The 18,617-nt window shown below is 44.5% G+C and overlaps 1 protein-coding gene across 8 annotated transcripts in view; it reads right to left on the bottom strand.

Moving 5' to 3' along the window:
• The window catches only part of LOC108156758 (cAMP-specific 3',5'-cyclic phosphodiesterase), a 120,467-nt gene that overhangs the window by 34,731 nt on the left and 67,119 nt on the right, over window positions 1–18,617 (bottom strand). The gene's annotated exons all lie outside the window — the stretch shown is intronic.

Genomic DNA, 18,617 nt, shown 5'->3' with positions numbered 1-18,617 from the left:
CCTCGTGTGGAGAGGAGCCCTGGATAACAACAAAACGGACTTAAAGCCCGTAAGGAGCTTTGCTGCTTGATGATGACGATGATGACGATGATGATGATGATGGTATCCTCCCCACACTAGAAGCTACTTTTCAGTTCATCCATAATTGAAATGATTTAACAATGAGATGGCTGGCTGGCTAGCTGGCTGTCCGACAAGGAGGTCAGGGATTAAGGTCACTTACGGGACTGGAGAGACCCAGAGACAATGTCCAGACCAATTTGTGCAATCACTTTGCCAATTACCATTATTTCAAGTTCACGATTAACCCAAATGGAAAAAGCAATGCGAAGAGAGAGAGAGAGAGCGCCAGAGAGAGGACTCCATGGAGAAGGACCTGTTTAAGTGGCATTTCCATTCACGGTATTTCCCCGGGCCCCTTTTCAGTGGGTCTTCAGAAGGCCAATGCAACAGACTCGCGGATATAACCCCTATATCCCTGTGTTCCACGTGGAACCAAAAATGTTCCCATAACCGAAAGGACACATGCAAAGTGCCAGTCACGTGTGAATATTTATGCGAACTTCTACAGAAAAGAAAGCATTATTAACGGGTAGATCTTGTGCCATCGTGCACACGCCATTTATGTTGTTTTCGACATTCTAGGGGTATCTCTTTTGCAGAGAATCCTCTTGGGAGTCAGACCCTGCCCGTTTTCAGGCTCAAGGCCAACAGCTCAGTGGAGCGGGAAGCCCCCAAATGCATTGGCAAGTGAGAGGCCGCTTAATTGGCCACCATTCTGTCTTCTTAATGAAAGTTATCAGAGAGAGAGAGCTAGCTCTGGGCGGGGAAGCCTTACAAGTTCGAATGAAAGACGGCAGATGGGGACCGCCAAGTGGTGTCTCTCAGTCGGCTGCACCTGCCGCAGATGCCGCACCACGTACTACTTTTTAATTTGTTCAAATTGCATTAAAAGGAGAAAAAAAATAAGTCGAGAAAACTCAGTGGCAGGGCAGGTGGGTGGGAGGTGGGGAGGCAGCATCCAAAGTGAATTAAGTGCAGTAAAAACGCTTTTCTTTTATATATTTCCCTCGCAGCCTCCTTGGACGTTTCTCTTCGAAGTGCATACATATACATATAGCCTTTGCAGCGCCATCTAGGCCGCGTTACAGGTACTAGGCAGGGCTGGGGGGTGGTGGGGTGGGGACGGGTCTTGCTTCTGTGGCGTGGAGCTCATCTTGTGGCTTGCTTATCGCGTCGGGCACACATTGCCCCTCCCCCTGTCGCTGGGTGGTGGGCGGTGGGCGGTGGGCGGGTGCTCTCTAAGTGTTGGTAAACAAGCTAGAAACAGGCATCGTTCCCTCTCGCTCTGGCTGCAGCAGCAGGGCGGGAGGGGCAGGACCCTGGGGCGATGTTTTGCTACTTTCACAGCGACTGCGCCTGGTCCGGCGAACACACACACACACAGGCACAAATATTTCCTTTCAATTTTTCTTCATTTTTTGTTCTTTCTTTCTTTCTGTTGCTTTTGCTTCTTTTCTTTGGCAACTAATTCCACATTCTATATAATATATATATGTGTGCGTGTGTGTGTGTGTTTGGGCAGCATCTCAATGCTGGAGGCATGCCCCAATCTCAGACCCCAGACCCCAGACCCGAGCAACGTTTTGTTTCGCTTCTCTCTTTCGCTCTCGGGGGCTAAAATTTAAGTAGCAACAAATCACTTCATTGTTTGCGTGTTTACATAATATTTATACATCGTACCCCTCCCCCCCCCCCCCCCATCCCACTGTCTGCCACTGTTCTCCCTCTCTTTTTGTTGACACAGTGTTTCATTAATAAAAATGCTGCCTGCCCGCCTCTCCTCCCCCCAAACCCACAAAACCAAAAGAGAAATCGAAATAAAAATCCCGTCAGACAACGGGAAAAACTTTCAGACTGCACGTCGCCCCCGAAAAAACGAAGAGAGAGCTGGCAACTCTGGCAACGCGATGGACGGATAGAAGGGTTACCCCCAGCTTAAAACAAAGACAAAAAACCCAAGCCGAGGGCTGGAATACCCTAGCTTCTGGCGGGGCTTCCGACCTCTTTGGGCATAGAAAAATGTATGAGAATCGTATATCGATTGCATTTGCCAGTCACACGTAATCGTTGAAAGGCAACCCTGTCATACTGGAATGAAAGAGCGTGTGTGAGAGCTCCAAGGAGTGTATTGACCAAATCCGAAAGCAGTTTGTGTGTTTGATGGATTAAGTGCTTAAAAACCACCAGCAAACCACTGGCATCGTTCTCTGTAAAACAAAGAAGGAAACCAAACACGCACGAACATGTTCGATAGATATTAAAATGGGGATTAAAATAGTCGTAAGAGCAGGAGATAATCAAAGACCAAAGAGACCCCTTAAGATGCACTTAAATATCCACCGCTGAAATGCATCATTCCGTGGAAGAGGAGGAGGAGGAGTCTCCAGGGGGACGGGTTCATGCCTCTGTGTGTACAATCCATTAACAACGCCAGCCCCTTGCCCCGCACAGATGCAACCCCATTAACATCAACACCAACATCATCATCATCGTCAGCCCTAATATCCTCCGCTACGGCCACGTCATAAATAATGTTCTCTCTTTAGGATCCGCATCCTGCATCCGCCGGGTGCCGCCTGCCCCCCTGCTTAATGCAAAACATCTTTCAAAATATGCGCATAGTTTCGGCCAGGGGATGGGAATGGGAATGGGAATGGGGATGGGGGTGTGCAAAGTATTTAAAGCAAAATGCATGGGGCATGGGACATGAGGCTTGAGCGGCATAATGGATAAAATATTTGGCAAACATTTCGAATGGGGCGAGAAGAGATATTTAGTCCCACTCCACACTCCCCCCCCCACCACCCCATCGATTCAAGGCAACGTTGAAATACTTTGCCCTCAAATTTGAGAGGTGATCCCATTGAATGCTGAAGGACTTCGAGCAGGACTCCGCCTCCACTTTTCTCATGACAAAAAATGTGCACATTGCACGAGGAAAAGTGTGTGTGTGTGTGGGAGAGAGAGGGAACGAGCTAGTGCGTGGCAATCTGCTTTCTTCGGAAAGAAAAAAGAATGAAAATTGTCCCCCAAAGAGTTATCTTCCTTTCTTCCGTTCAGATTCTTTTTTTGTTTTCTTTGGCTGCCTTCTGTCTGGCTTTTATTTGGGAGTTTAAGTGGCTCTCCGCTCTCTCTACTTTCTCCCTTTCTCTAGCCCCCGGGCTGGCCAGGACTGCTGGCTCCTGGCCATGGCTGTCTGTCTGTCTGTCAGGCGTCCGCCCTGGCGTCTGCGTCATTTCCTGGTCTCTCTGTGTCTCTCTGATGTGTCAGTGTTTGTTGGTCCCAACTGCAATTTAAGGCTTTTGTGTTCTGCCAAGTCCCAAGGAACAGGCAGGAGGCAGGGAGGACCGGAGGTGGAAGGTTGGATTGGAAATGGAAATCCGAATCGTGACGATGATGATCTGGCCGAATGCCGATGATGGCTGGCTGGCTGGCTGGCTGGCTGGCTGATGATGGCCTTTGGCAAATGCCATTCTCAATGGGGGCGGAGAGGCGGAGGCCTCCGGAGGGTCGGTCTCAATGCAAATACTGACCAAATTAGTGTCAAAACGTATTGACTGTACACGGATACACACACACGCACACTCAGACCCACAAAGCGACACACACATGCACAGTTAATGGCATTGCAATTTGCATGCATGTATGTACGAGTAGATGTGTGTCAAAAGTGTACTCTCCCTCGCTCCTTGCCACCCCTCGCCCCCCTCTGGCACCCTGTCTGGTGTATGTGCTATGAATTTTTAGCTAACACACTTAACCCACTTGCCACGCCCCACTTGCCACACATAGCCGCCCCATGTGTCTGTCTGTGTGTATGTGTGTGTTGCATAATTCACGAAATATGTGAAAGTTTTCGCCACTTTAAAGAGCAACAAAAAAATAGAAAGCGATGCAATTAAATTATGTGTAGAAAATATAATTAAGATGTAAAAGTGTTGGCTGCAGGGACACTGTCCACAGGAGGTCCTTTGCGGCCTCTCCTTGTGGCGGGAAAGTTTCAAGTTCTAGACACACAACTTTTGTTCGCCTACTTTTAAGCGGATTAGATTAAATCAGAAATTGACGGAAATTTAAGGGCTACCGATTAAATGGATAAAAAGGTGCTCCCAAGATCCCCGCTCTCTGTCCTCAATCCTCTCTTCAAACCCTATCTATCACTGAAATTCGAATAAATACATAAATTCCGCTCATTCGAAAGTGCTGATTGGTGCTTTGGACACACAGAAAGGCGTTGTAAAGGCAACAGATTGGCGAATACAAATTTATTGAAAGCATTTTCAATGGCCAATTCAGAGAAAATTCATTTAAACTATTTCAATTTTCCATTAGACTGGCAATTGGCATTCGCAATGGATTGCCAGGTGAGATTTGGGCTCACCATGTTCTGTCGCACGGAAAATTATGCGTGACAAGAAATAGTGTGCACTCAGTTGGTCAATTCAATGGCAGGACAACGTTGACAAAGCAGAGAGTATTTCTCTTCCCAAGACTATGACATTTTTCTCAGTGTGTATCCCCACTCTACCTGGTCTGTGCCACTCCTCCAGCCTTCCTTTGAACATTCCCCTTAGCCCTGCCCTCCGACCATCATCTCAGCTTCATCATCGATTGCCTTTCATCTTGCTTTATGAGTTGTAATTCCTTTTGTCGCTGCAAATTGAATGACGACCCAGTGACGTCACAAGAAGAAGTAGAAAGAGCAGAAGGTAGTACAGGGAGAGGGAGAGGGAAAGAAATGTCCAGACATTGGACAGAAAGACATTGAGAATTGTCATATAAAAATAGCTTTGACGCCGGCGGGGGGGGGGGGGGGGGGGGGGGGGGGGGGGGGGGGGGGGGGGGGGGGGGGGGGGGGGGGGGGGGGGGGGGGGGGCCCGCTGGCTGTACGCCACTGAAATTGAAGCCACTAAAATCCACCATTTGCCACCTCTGGCAAGAAGTCTTTTGACAATTAAATGATGCCAGCGAGAACAATGAAAGAAACGACCAAGGGAGGAACGGAAGGGCCACAGCTGAGGCATCTTAAGAATGTGCGAGGCGGCCTCGAGGTGGTGGCGGGGGGGGAGTAGCAGAGGGTGCTCTAAATGACGTTGCTTTTAGCGCTGTGCAGAGGCAAAGGCAGAGGCAGAGGCCTCGGCGAAACTCAATTAAATGTGACAGTAGAAAATACTGCTTCTGCCGCTGCCTAAAAGTATGCTTTATGTAAAAGCTACAGCCTGAAGGGGGGACCGGGGGATGGGCGGGCAGCCGCCAGGTGTGTCACACACTCGACTCGTCGACACAGGGTGGTCCTCCCCCTCCCCCCACCCTGTTCCATCGCCTTTAATTTCATCAACTTCTCCAAAGTGTTGCCTGCTTTTTGGTGCACAACAAAAAGAAAAAACCTAAACTGAATTTTCGTTGGAAAGTCCATTTTCCATGGCATTTAAAACAAAGTTTTGCACACTTTCCGGTGAAGATAGAATTTAGGAATATTTCTGGAAATCCTGGCACCACATGAATTAAAATTGAAAGCCACTTGAACGGTAATTGGTAGCATTTGCAGGGAAAAACCCAATTTGGATTTCCATGGAAAAATGCGTTTACAATCCGCACTATTGTTCCACCAGATTTCTTTGGAACTTAACGCAAAAGTAAATCTCTAATTGGAAAACGGATCAACAAAGGATCTGGCAAGGACACACACACACAGACACACATCTAGGCATTAGTATTAGTGTCTTAGGAAGGGTATTCGAAATATTAAATAAAATATGCATATTAAAGAGATTCTTTTCTCTACTCTCTTTGCTCTCTCTCTCTCTCTCTCTTTCACTGCCACACAGATACACCACATACAGATGTGTGTGTGTGTGTGTGTGTGTTTGTGTGTTTCGGGAGGAATCTTTGCGCCATCAGCGTTTTCATCTTTATCGCTCGGGAATGGCAGGCAGCAGCTGCCAATAAGCAACGATTATGCTTGTAGCAACAATCGACTGCTGCCTATCTGTGTGTCGGTGTGTCGGTGTGTCGGTGTGTCGGTGTGTCGGAGTGTGTGTATATGTATCTGTGTGTGTGTGTGTGTTTGTGTGTGTGTCTGTCTGTAAAGGCAACAAAAATTGCATGAAGCACTCAAGTCAGGCACAGCCTCAAAGCCAAAGGCAAAGCCTCTGCTCTGCTCTGCTCTGCTCTGCTCTCCTCTCCTCTCCATTCATGTGTGTGTGTGTGTGTGTATCTGTGTGAGCACATTGATAGCACTTGTGAGGCGTTATAAACTGCAAGCAGTTACAGAGCCATGAAAAAAGGTTGGCAGCCAGGAATGTTACCAGAAAAAACTGACCCAAAAGGCATTTCCTTTTTCGCCTTTAAAGAAGGCAACAAATTGTGTAAAATAAAAAGGAAATTGTAAATAAAAACAGACACACAAAGAGAGAGCGACAGACAGACAGACGGCAGTGGGGGGGGGGGGGGGGGAAAGGAATTCCTTTGGCAAATCAACTTTTGCTTCTATCTACATTTAAATATTGCAAACGTGTGAAAAACGAGCCTCATTTTCATCGAAAAGGCTGCAAAATTCCTGATGAAAACAATTTTGATCAAAATGCGTAAATTGTTGAAATTCCTTTAGGGGTTTTTTCACTCTTTAAAAACAGATACAAAAGTATCTGCGATTTGTGTGGCATATTGTGGCATATATTTAACTTGCATTTAAAGCCCCGATTTTGGTTCGCCCACTTTTCTGTTTTCGTCTCATTTAAATCCCAAATTAAACGCCCCAAAGTATGCAACAGAATTAAAACTATTTGCCACACAAACACACACATTGCCATTTATTTATTTATTCATTTGGCATCCCAGCAGAAAACAACTTAATTAGTTTATGATCATTTAATGCACTCTGCCAAATGTGCGCCCAAACGTGCGACGGAGAGGTGGAAATGCCAGCAGAGAAGCCCATCCTCATCCTGTCTCCCGTCTCCCTTGTCTGGCTGTGTGTGTGTGGTGTGTGTGTGCATAAATTAAATTAAAATTAAATGTTTAAAAATGAGAGAGCGACCTTAGAGCGGATGGTGGAGGTTGGGCGGGTGGTAGGGTGGTAGGGAAGGTACCGTTGACTCCTCAAGGCTCAACTCTCTCTCCCGCCATTCAACCCAATTGCCTTTCACCTTTGGGCATAATTAACACGCTACGTGTGCCATTTTGTGGGCAGGCAGATGGATAGGCGTGGCAGGTGATTACATACTTAATGCACACGCACGAGAGACAGTGAGAATGCGGCTTAAAGCTCTTAATTGATCGCTTCATATGGGGCAACTATAATGTGCTTAAGGGGCGCCTTTCAGCCGTCAAAAACAGGAGAGAGAGAAAAAGCCAGAAAGTAGAAAGTTAAGCCACGCAAGGAGCCTCGGAGGACGTTGATGATTTCTGTAAACCGTTGAGCATTTATTAAAATTAAAAGCAGACCGAAAGAGAGACCCAGAGACAGACCCAGAGCCAGAGGAAATCGAAATGTGGCAGCAGCAAACCCCGGCAGCTACCTCTTCGGTTGCCTCTTCGGGGGCTCTTTTGGAGGCAGTCCTGCTTAACGGGGCAAAATCCGTTAACAGGCACAATAAGACCATTACACAACCCATCTTCCAGCTCCGCCTCCGCCCCCCAAGGGCCTCTCCTTCCCCCTTTTACGAATGGCTTTTTATAGCACGTTGATTTCTGGTCCACAGCCGAAAATTAAAATGAAATGGAAAAGAAATTGAAAATGCCCAGCAAGCAACAGACCAGAATGATATCATTCGTGCGGGAAAGAGACACACACAGGCAAAGAGACAGCAAGAGAGAGAGAGAGAGAGGGAGAGATGTGTCCCGATAAGTAGGTGGAAATCCCTTCAAGATTTTACCAAAAGAACATAAAAGAGTTGCTCCACACAGACACACAGAGACAGATATACTCGGGGAAATCCATTCAAAGTACAGTCCACGTCTGATGCCCGATGCACAATGCCTTTTCCACAGACACTTTTTCCGTTTTTCCCACACCTTTATTCAGTTGAATATACCCTGGAAATAACCTATCTATCTATCTCTGTGAAACTCTTTTGAGAGCACAAATTATCTCCTGGGAAACCAAATGTGCCGAATCATGGACAGGACATGTAATTTGTTGTTGCCATTCTTGAGCATTCGCTTGAGTCGAGCATCAAGGGCATGACAATAATTAATACCCACCAGCAGTGGAAAATATTTCAATTCCTTCATTATTATTTATTATTAATTGTTTTTATTTTAATTTAATTTTTAATTTTAATTTTTTTTTAAAGGAATAAGAATAGATAATGGCAATGGATCGTGGGATTATGTGTAAATCTATTCGAAAATAGTGCTGAAAAACGTAGAAAGAAATGTTTAGCCTTTTAGCAGAGATAATTCTCGGAAAAAGATGGGCCAAACAGAAGCAGAATTCCAAGAAGATTCTAAGAATCTACAAATCGGTTAGTGCTGGTTTTATCTTCTGAAAATATCTTTAATCTTTGGTATCTTCGCTTGCTTTTCCCCAACGACTGGCAGTGGTCGTTCTTTGTGAAAATATATCAAAAATCATATATTTCCAGCTTCAGAGAATGAGAAAAGGGAAGGAGGAACGAGGAAAGAGCGAGGACAGAATAAAAATAAAATGCGTATAAAAATGGCATTAGAAAATACAAGAAAAAAAATAAAGAAGAATGAATGAACGAAAGACGCAGCAATAAATGGCAAAAGAAGCCTCTATTCAGGCGGGCGGGGCAGGTGCAGGGGGTAGGTGGAGAGAGGAAAAGCTGAACAGAAACAGGAAATAAAATTCCACTTTAAACGTTTTTAATACAAATGCAAATACACACGTAACAAGAGACAGAGAGAGGGAGAGAGGGAGAGAGGGAGAAGGAGGAGCGTGTCAGAGAAACAGAGCCAGAAAGAGAAGCTAGACAGAAAGGAGAGGGCGGACGGGACAGGAGGACAGGAGGACCGGAGGGAGCGGAGGGAGCGGACGGGACAGACAGCTTGACAGGCGAGTGAGCGATGAGTGGAAGAGAGCGACAGAGGAAGAGAGAGGGGTATGACGGTAGAGGGGTGCCATTTCTTTTTTTTGGTAGGGGCTTTGGGAGGGTAAATGCGGTCACACATTAAAGGGATATTAATATATAGATTTCTGAGAGGCGACAGGAAACCCATCAAAGGATTTTCACCAGAAAAAAACACCGCTCATATCATGATGCCGTCAAAGGCTCTTATTCTCTCTCTCTCTCTATCTCCTGCCAAATAAAGTGGCAGCTACAAACCAAGACAGCAGACAGGAGCAAGATACAGATACAGCCACACAGAGAGACAAGTGCATATGAAAAAATCATAGCATAGTTTGAGGCGCAGCAAAAGAGGAAGTCAGAGGGTGGAAAATACACAAAACGCTGAGACTGCAAAAGCGGAAGTGTAATAAAGTGCAAAAGTGCAAAAAGAGCACAGATAGAAGCAGGAAAATAGAGACAGAGAGGGAGAGGGAGAGCCCAACAAACAAAAGTGAGATAAGAACAATGCGAAACAAGAAAAGTCAAATGTAAGAAGTGTCACAGAAGTTGTTAAAGCGGCACACAGTCGGTGGCAAGGAGCGGGGCAGGAGGGGAGGGGCAAAAAGGTGAGATCTTAGATGAATTAAATCGAGCAGACAAATGCAAAGCAGTTAAGAAATGCCCAAAGACGCGAGACGTGAAGACAGGAGGAGAGTACAGGGAAAACCTAAAGGAGAAGGAGGAGGATATATTTTTTATGGGAGTAGTAGGATCTAGGACTAGCAGCAGAATATGGGAGTAGGAGAAGATAGAACCAAAAAGTGTACAGAATATATCTTCGGAAACATTCTACAAGTATTCCACAAGGCATACGAGTATGCCAATGTTTTCCCGTCAAAATGCGCCATAAGCGAGCGGCTACAATCGTTTCAAATGGCACCGAAATCAGCACGAGGGATTCCCTGTAGTTCTACCATGAAATCCCGAAGAGAAAGGCAACTTTTAAAGGGGGAAAAACCCCAAAATACTTGCTTATAAGCGTGGAATTGCACCGCCATTGAGTGAGCCAAGCGAGCCCCGAGGAGTGCTGCCGCATGACGCGAGTAAAACAGAGCTTTGCAGCTTCGGGATCCGAATGGAGACAATTTTTGGGCAAAATCCAGTTTAGATTGTAAATTTGTTCAAGAAAATTTTTGTTCTTCTTGATTTGGCAGCAAGGACTCGGCTAAGGACCTCATTTTCAGAGGCCTGGCCCTCCCACAAAAATGCGCAGCCACAAGAGGCGTGGGCCCAGACAGAGGGGGGCAGGGCCGTGTAGGGGAGACATGTAAATCCTGTGTGTGTGTCGTCACGCACACACAATCGCAGAAAGTGTAAAAGTAGAATGAACGGAAACCGTTACTGGCACAAGGACCTCGAAAAGTATGTGCAACATTAAGTGTGGCAACGTTGTCGCTGTCGCTGTCGCTGTCGTTGTCGTTGTCGCCCTCCCCCTCGTCCACGCCCACCTGCTGCTGCTACTCGTCGCCGTCTGCCTCTTGTGTGCCTCTTTTTGTGCACACAAGTTTTTTTTTGTGCCTGCTTTTTCGGGGGAGGGTACGGGCGATACCCTTACCCAAAGATACTCCCTTCGATCTAGAGAGATCTGTTGTCTGATCGGGAGATGGCTTATATCCTTATATATTTCCTTTGATGGCACAGATACAGATACACATTTTGGTTGCAAGAGCATTTCAGAGTCCGTCATAGCTGCTCCTCTCCGCCTCTCCTTTCTTCTGCTTTTTACAATTATTTCACTCATTAAGAGAAAGAGAAACACAAGCTTGAAAGACAACAGAAGACAGAGAGCGAACGAATGGGGCAAGAATGAAAAAAGCAAACAACAGAAGCAACAATTCTCTCAGAAGCATCCTTGAGCCTCCTCCTTCAGCCCCAACGAAGCGGCAGCCAGGCCCTGGCTGCAGAAGTGTCTTCCACAAGAACAACACACCCTCCCACCGCCCAGCCCCTTCAGAAAAAGAGATGGCATCAGATACAATGGCAAAAGCAACTACTTTTCGTCACTAATCAACTTCCAAATGAACTGGCGCCAGTGCTGTGATACCCAGTACTCCCCCAGGCGAAGGCCTCGAGGGTATGCCCGTACTCCCTGAAACTCTGTTCTATTAAATCCTCTACAGGATGCAAATTAAAGCACACATTTTCGTATATGTAATTCAGTTCCGATACAATGTTCCAAATCCATTTAAACTTAACTCAAATTTTGATAAATAATTGTATTCATTTTAATGTGAAAACGCATTTAAACCAGGGAAAAAAATCATTTCTAAGTTTCAAATTAAATTTAAAAATATTGTAAAGTTGGTTTTTTTAAATTTTTTATTTACAGTTTTATTGTTTATTTTTTTTATTATAGTTTTATTGTTTAATTTTTTTTACAGTTTTATTGTTTCATATTTGCTATTTACAGTTTTATTATTTAATTTTGTTTAAAATTTTATTGTTTTATTTTTTTTATTTACAGTTTTATTGTATAATTCATTGTTACAGTTTTATTGTTTAATATTTGATATTTAGAGTTTTATTATTTAATTTATTTTTTTAGGTTTTATTGTTTAATTTTTTTATTTACAGTTTTATTGGTTAATTTTTGTTTTTATATTATTTATTTTTGTATAATTTTTGTTTAATATTATTTTATTTATTTATTTATTTTTGAAAAGACATTCAAATAAGGAAAAGTAAAAAAAAAACCTTTTTAGGTTTAAACTCAAACTTTACTTATAGTTTATTATTTTTTTGCTATTTTAGCTATTTATAATATAATATATTTTTTTTATTAAAAATTATTTTATTTTTTTAATTATTTTGTTGTATAGAGAATATAGAGAAAAAGTATAAACTACTTTCTGTCTAAAGCCACAAATGAAAGGAATTATGCGCTGGTTTGCTGTACAAATTTCCCATAAGTGAACGGATACGTTCCGACGTGAAGCTCGGGATTGCGGATAATTGTAGATATTTTTGTATTGGATTTTTTGTGAATTCTTTTAGCGGGTAGCTCTATTGTCGAAATTTGTGCTCCCGATTTTTGTTTGTTTTTCGGGAAAAAGTTAAATTATGAAAATGTCAGGAACACATACAGACACGCCCAAACACACCCATACACATACATACATACATATATAAATGAATAAATGCCAAAAACAATTTACATAAAAATATTTGTGCCAAAAAAGTTTTTTAACACCACAGCCCAAAAGAGACCGGGATTTTTGAGCGGGGGGGAAGGGAGAAGAGGAAAAGCGGTTTTTGCCAAATTTCCATATGAAAAGCAAATGTGTGGGCGTCGTCGGCGGGCGTGGCTTGTGGTGTATAGGGGCCTGGGATTCGAGAGAATTCCGGGGGAAAGTTTATCAACTGAAGCATCGCCTAATCAACAGACCGACCGACCGCCCGCCCGGCCGGGAATCCTGCCTCTGAAACGCCATTACGGCGGCCGCACAATTTTTGGGGATCCCCCCCCCCGCGTATCGCATCCATCCCCTAACCTCACTTTGTGTATGTTTTATTTGTTCACAAGTTGAAAATTTCAATTTAAGGCACACAAAACTCATTAAGGGACAATGTGGACAACCTCCAAAGGAGGATCAAAAAGGGGAAACAGCACACACACACAACACTTTTGCGGGCTGTGGGGGATTTGATAAAACATACGATACATACACGATACTCTGCACTCGATGAGGAAATTCCTTAAAGGAATGGCACAAAGAGTTCTGTCTATTCTCCGGAAGTAGGGCATTTTTTTTACATTTTAAAGCCGCAAAGCCTGGAACAATATCATCTTCTATTGGAGGAACAGACTTTTCAACGAGAAACGACCACACTTACTTAAATCGAAGGATTCATTTGAGTTACAAAGGATTCAGAGCATTAAAATTCCATATCGCTGTTTAAAAAATCGATTACCAAAGGTTTCGATGTGGCCTTTAAAGGATTATAGGTATATTTCTATGAAATAGTTCGTAGTAGTAGTACTGTACCCCTTTTCTACCCCGCCAGATGTTGCTTCCATCTCTAATTTGACACGCGCCCATCTCTAAGCCTCGCATAATGCGAATGCGTTCGCTTTGCGCTTTACGCTTTCGATTCAATCAATTCTTGATGTCTTTATTAATATTTATGCGATGCTGCCGACGTATCTGCGTATCTCTCTCTCTGCCGCTTGCTGTCTCTGTCTGTCTGTGTTTCTGTGTGTGCGGGGGGTATGTATCTGTGTTTGGGGATTGAGTGTGTCTGTTTTGAGCTTTTACGTCAGAGCGCGTAATGCTCATAACGCCACACTCTCCATCCCCCCCTCCAGCCAGGCCTCATTCCCACTGGCACGTTCTTTCACTTGCCCCAAAATGTATGCAACGAAGAACAATTTTTAAGTGCTTTAATTTTATTTCATAGCACAAGACAGAGAGAGAGAGAGAATGAGAGAGAGAGAGAGAGAGAGAGAGCGAGATGAGATAGGACTTTCTTGTGGATTTTATATGGAATAATTCGATTGTGTGGGTTTTTTGGGCCAAGAGAGTCCCACAGAATACCCTACATTCTCGCCCACTCTCTTCTCCATATTTTGTCTCTGTTCCTCTTTTTATTCGCTCTTTTTTTTCTTCTATTTTTCATTCTTTTGACACCACAAAACACTCGTATATTTTTATATTTTTTTGGCTAATTCGCTTTGTAGGCGCCATTAATGGTCACGGCCTCTGAACTCCCCCTTGCCCTCTCGCTCTCGCGGGCATCCGTGGACGGACGGGCACATCTCACCTTCGTTGCGAAGTCCACTCACGTAGCCGGTCATTAGATCAACTTTAATGGGATGCAGTTCACGTTTTTATTTACTTAGATCTCTTTGCTTTCTGTCTCTCTCTCTCTCTCTCTCTCTCCCTCTCGTTTCCTGGTTCTTGGGGGCGTTCGTCTTTTTCTTTTCAATAAGTTCACACATCGTTAAAGAAAAACCTGAGAGACCATTAAACTTTATGCAAAAGCACTAAAAATGTGTCTAAACCGTGTTGGAAATACGTTTCTGCAACACCTTTCAACACTGGGGCGTCATGAATGTCTTGTTCGAGAAACAATGCGGAATAGTTTTATATTATCTGAGACGTGATCTTTAGTTAAAGCTACAGTATATCTTATTCAGAAACAGTGTTGGCTAACAAGTTAATGTTTAGTGTTGATCAATTAACATAAAAAACCAGATGTCTGAAAAGCTCACCAAGAAAAACAGAGCTAATGCAGAAACAGTGTTGGCTAACAGTAGTTCATGTTTAGTGTTGATCAATGTAGAAAACAAACAAAAACAACAATATGTTAAAGCTTCCTAATGAAAAAAACAATTGAAAATAATTGGCAAATGTGCGTTGAGTGTTGGTGAACAAGAAGCCAATGTTGGAGAACGTCCGCTGCTATTGGCTTTTATCTAGGCGAGAGGCCCAGTCTTTTAATTTCCTTTTATGCTTTGCCTCTCATTATACCATTTCCTACGCTCTCTCTCTTTCCTTGCGGTGGTCTTTGTGGGTCCTTTCTATGGCAGAGCCCCCGGTGTCGTCTAGGAGACCCAACTTTAATTGAAATCTTTGCTCTGAAAGCGACTTTCTGCTATTTGAAAATACTTCCTGGACCCAGAAACTCTGAGACAGCAACAGGGGGGGAAGAGGAGCTACTGCTGCTGATGCTTTGGGGAAAACTTTTGCCAAACAACTTTGCCTCAAAGACAAAAGCAGCATCCAGAGGAAGACGAAGAAAAAACAGGAACGGGGGGGGGAATGGTAAATGGTAAATGGAAATTTGTTTTCCTTTGGCCACAAAAGATAGCCAACGGGAGGGGGGAGCCTGCGCTGGGGCTTGGTCAAGAGTGACACGACAGTGCGGATGTGCGGGTACAGTCGCGTCCAAAAGGTAAGCTTCGCTTTGTTGTGGCGGGGTCTCGCTTCGGTACACGTTCACCTTAGTCGTCACGCGATACCGCTAATTGCATAGCCATAGATATATGGCAGAAATTATCGGTCATTAGAGGCAGCAGCTCCATAAAGCCATAAAGATCGTGCAATTAACTTTTGGATCGACATTAACGTCAGCCGATGATCAGCAGTCCATCATATATAGAAATAATACAGAAAAGAGTGCTGCCCAAAGACAATACCAGTGGGGAGACCATAAAGAAATTACAGCTACAGTTCCACAGCGAGTACGAAAGCACGAATCGCCTCCAGACCCACATTTATGGTAGTAAATGGAAGGTTTTTCCACTGCAATAAACCACCGGAATGCTCCGAAGTCTGGGGGTTCTGTAAACTGCGTCATTTATTTACCGATCGCATAAACCTTTTGATATCTTTGGCAGCCGATGCCCCGAAGATATGGGGCCACCTTTATTTTGTTTTTGAAAAATAACCCACAAAAAAAAAAACCCCACTTTATCTAGAGTATGATTTTATGGATTCAGTAGTCAAAATACTCGTGTGCAGACGATATATATATATACATGTAGTTTCTCACATTTAATGATTGAAAGCCATGACCTTCTCTCTGTCGCTTCGAACATAGAAATACCATTTTCAATGGCACATCCTGTATGTATGCTGTCTGCTGTTTGCTGGACACACACCAGGAGGAACTATGTGACAGAGTGGAGATGCAGGATGAAGGACACACACACACACACACACACACACGTTTAGGATGACATTGACGTTGCTTTTCATGGCAATGTCAAGGAAGGAAAAACGGAAATTAAAATCCATCTACCAACAAAGAAATACATAAGTACATTTTCCATTTTCCATTCTACAAATCGAGCCAAAAGATGAAAGTAGAACCACACAAACATTCAACAAATTAATGAAAGTCTTTTGGAGAGATAGAGATAGAGAGAGCCATCACTTCCTCTGGTGATCTCCCCCCCTCCCTACCTGGACGATTCATATTCATTTGGCCGAAACAGTTTTATGGCTCCCCACGTGCTAGGGGGAAACTTTCCATTTTCCACCTCAGTTGCAGTAGGAAACGGCATTAGGGGGTTAGGGGTTAGGGGCTGTAGGGGAGGACGACCTAGTTCCAGTGCCACTTATTTTTCCGTATCTATCGATGGAGGAGCAACAGGAGGAGTCGCGTCGAAGGCGGCAGTCGTGCCGAGTCGTGGGAAACCTTTTTGCAAATTCCCTCAGATATTTTTAATTTAATTTTTTTTCAATTATACTTTTTTCGTAGTCTTACTCCCCCCCGCCCCCCTCTACGCACACGCCATAGACACACGTGGCCAAACAGCATTAACATTTTGTTGCTGTCCCTCTCTCATTTTCCTCCGTGCCTTTTCCTGGCATTTTGCAATTATTTGATGCGTCTGTGTATGTTCAGGGAATGTTGGGGAAAATTCTGCTGCTGGCATAGGAATTTTTCAATGTAAATAGTGCTTCAAAGAAGGTCCTCGAAGTCCACACACCGTAAAGCAGGGGACGGTTGGATGGGAAATTGTTAGAAAATTGCTAGAAAATATTGATCAACATTAATAAATCCATGACCACCCGACCTCCAAGAAGTAATTCCATTTTAATCGTGACTTTTCGCAGCGATAACATTCGATAGCCCTCGATAAACTGAGCATAATTATCGTATAATTGTCAATTGCATATTTCAAGGATATCTTGCACCCACAAGGGTGTATCGATGACCCTGCTGACCTTTGACCTTACATCGCATCGCATTCCGTTGTTATCGCAGAGAATTAATCAAAACTTTTGAGTTATCCAATTAGCGGGGCCGTCTAAAAGTTTATCACCTTCAGCCAACACCCCGCCAGGACCAGGACCTCTGATACCCTACCACCCCCACACCACTATCGCATGAAGGAGCGAAGAATCGTAAAAAATAAAAGAGAGAATGCCAAACGGTAGAAGTAGGAGGAGGAGCGGGAGCGGGAGGAGGAGGAGTCGAAGAAGAGAGCGAATGCTTGCGGTGAGCTTTTATACGGCACGTAATTGCTCTCGGAGAGTGGGTGGGAGGGATGAGCACCTCCCGTTACCGTTTGCTTACCGTTATATGGAGATTGAAGATGAAGCGAGTATGCCGGATGGCGCCGGCTACAGTGGGGGGGGGAGGCCCCATAAAGAGTAGCAGCTGTTTAGTAGGCAGCCCCGTTACCCCACCCCCACTGTATGCGTGTATGAGGAAGGAAAACATAAATGAAAATCAATAAATAAAAATTTTATCGTCTCAGTGAATGGATGGAGAACAGGAAGAGCACGGAGCACTGAAGGAGTGAAGGAGGCCAAAGCTAGGAGCAAAAGCGAGGCTTAAATTAACTCACGCACACACATAAAAAAGGGGTGAGGAGGGGAGATATGCGAGAGAGAGAGAGAGAGACAGGGCACATGGTTGTAGGTGGGGAAAAGTTTTTAGTGCCAAAAAAGGGGTGCGGGATGGGGAAAGGGAAAACCCAAAGCTAGACCGTAACGGGAAGCGGAAACTGGAAAACCGCCAAACAAAATCGATAAATTCTCATGCTTTTACAGGACTGAAAGAGAGGGCTCTGGGAACACGAGTGAGAGGGTGAGATTTAGACAGATTACAGTGAAAGAGATGGGGCATGGTAATGCAATTGGCCAATAAATCATAGCGCATAAAACTGCACAAAAATGTCAGGCATCGAGGGATAAATAATCCTCTTTCGAGTGGGAGTGGGAGTGGGAGTGGGAGAGGGATGGGAATAGGTATCCAACGACGCCGATTTAAGTCAATCAAAGCTGGAGTACTGCATCCAGTAGTCGATCAATCAATTAATCACACGCCTCCCACCGCCTCTCAATCGTTTACATCAATCAGTGAAATCAGTAAATGGCTATCAATTAGATAAAAGCGCCTTATCAGTGGCACTAGCGGACTAGTGACGAAAGCAGTAGCCACACTCCACCCTGTCCCCCCCCCCCCCCCCTTGCGGGGCATGATTTATGGCCAAAAGGAGATAGCCAGAAAGAGAGAGAGAGAAGGAGCAGAGATGGAGAGTACTGGTGTCCCCCGAAAACAATCGGCAGAATCGGGCAGACATACATATTAGCCCATAAATCTGTATAACAGTCGCGTTCATAAATCAATATTCAAATGGAAATAAACCTTCTACAACCACGACAACAACAGCTACTACTACGACACACAAGGGCTCTTCAAAACAAAATAATGAACGATAATGGAACAGCTGCGACGGCGGTGACGCCGCTGGCGCCGGCGCCGGCGCCTCCACGATCACTTGAACCTTGCTCTATATTTTTCCACGCCAGTGTCGTGCAGAGCTTGCTCGGCGTCAGCGAAGGAAGAGAGAGCGAGGCTACAAAGAGAGCAGCCAGAACTGCACTTGCAGTGTCTCTCTCCAATCAGCATCGGCACACACCCACAGGGACCAGCACAGTCGCGGGCATTGCAGCGATGTGGACACGATCATCAGCGGGAGAAATGGGAAACGAAACGCTTTGGAATTCCAATTAGTTG

The sequence above is a fragment of the Drosophila miranda genome, chromosome XL (genome assembly GCF_003369915.1).
Source record: "Drosophila miranda strain MSH22 chromosome XL, D.miranda_PacBio2.1, whole genome shotgun sequence".
Taxonomy (NCBI): Eukaryota; Metazoa; Arthropoda; class Insecta; order Diptera; family Drosophilidae; genus Drosophila; species Drosophila miranda.
The sequence above is the reverse complement of the archived record's forward strand: the minus strand, read 5'-3'. Positions and strand labels throughout refer to the sequence as shown.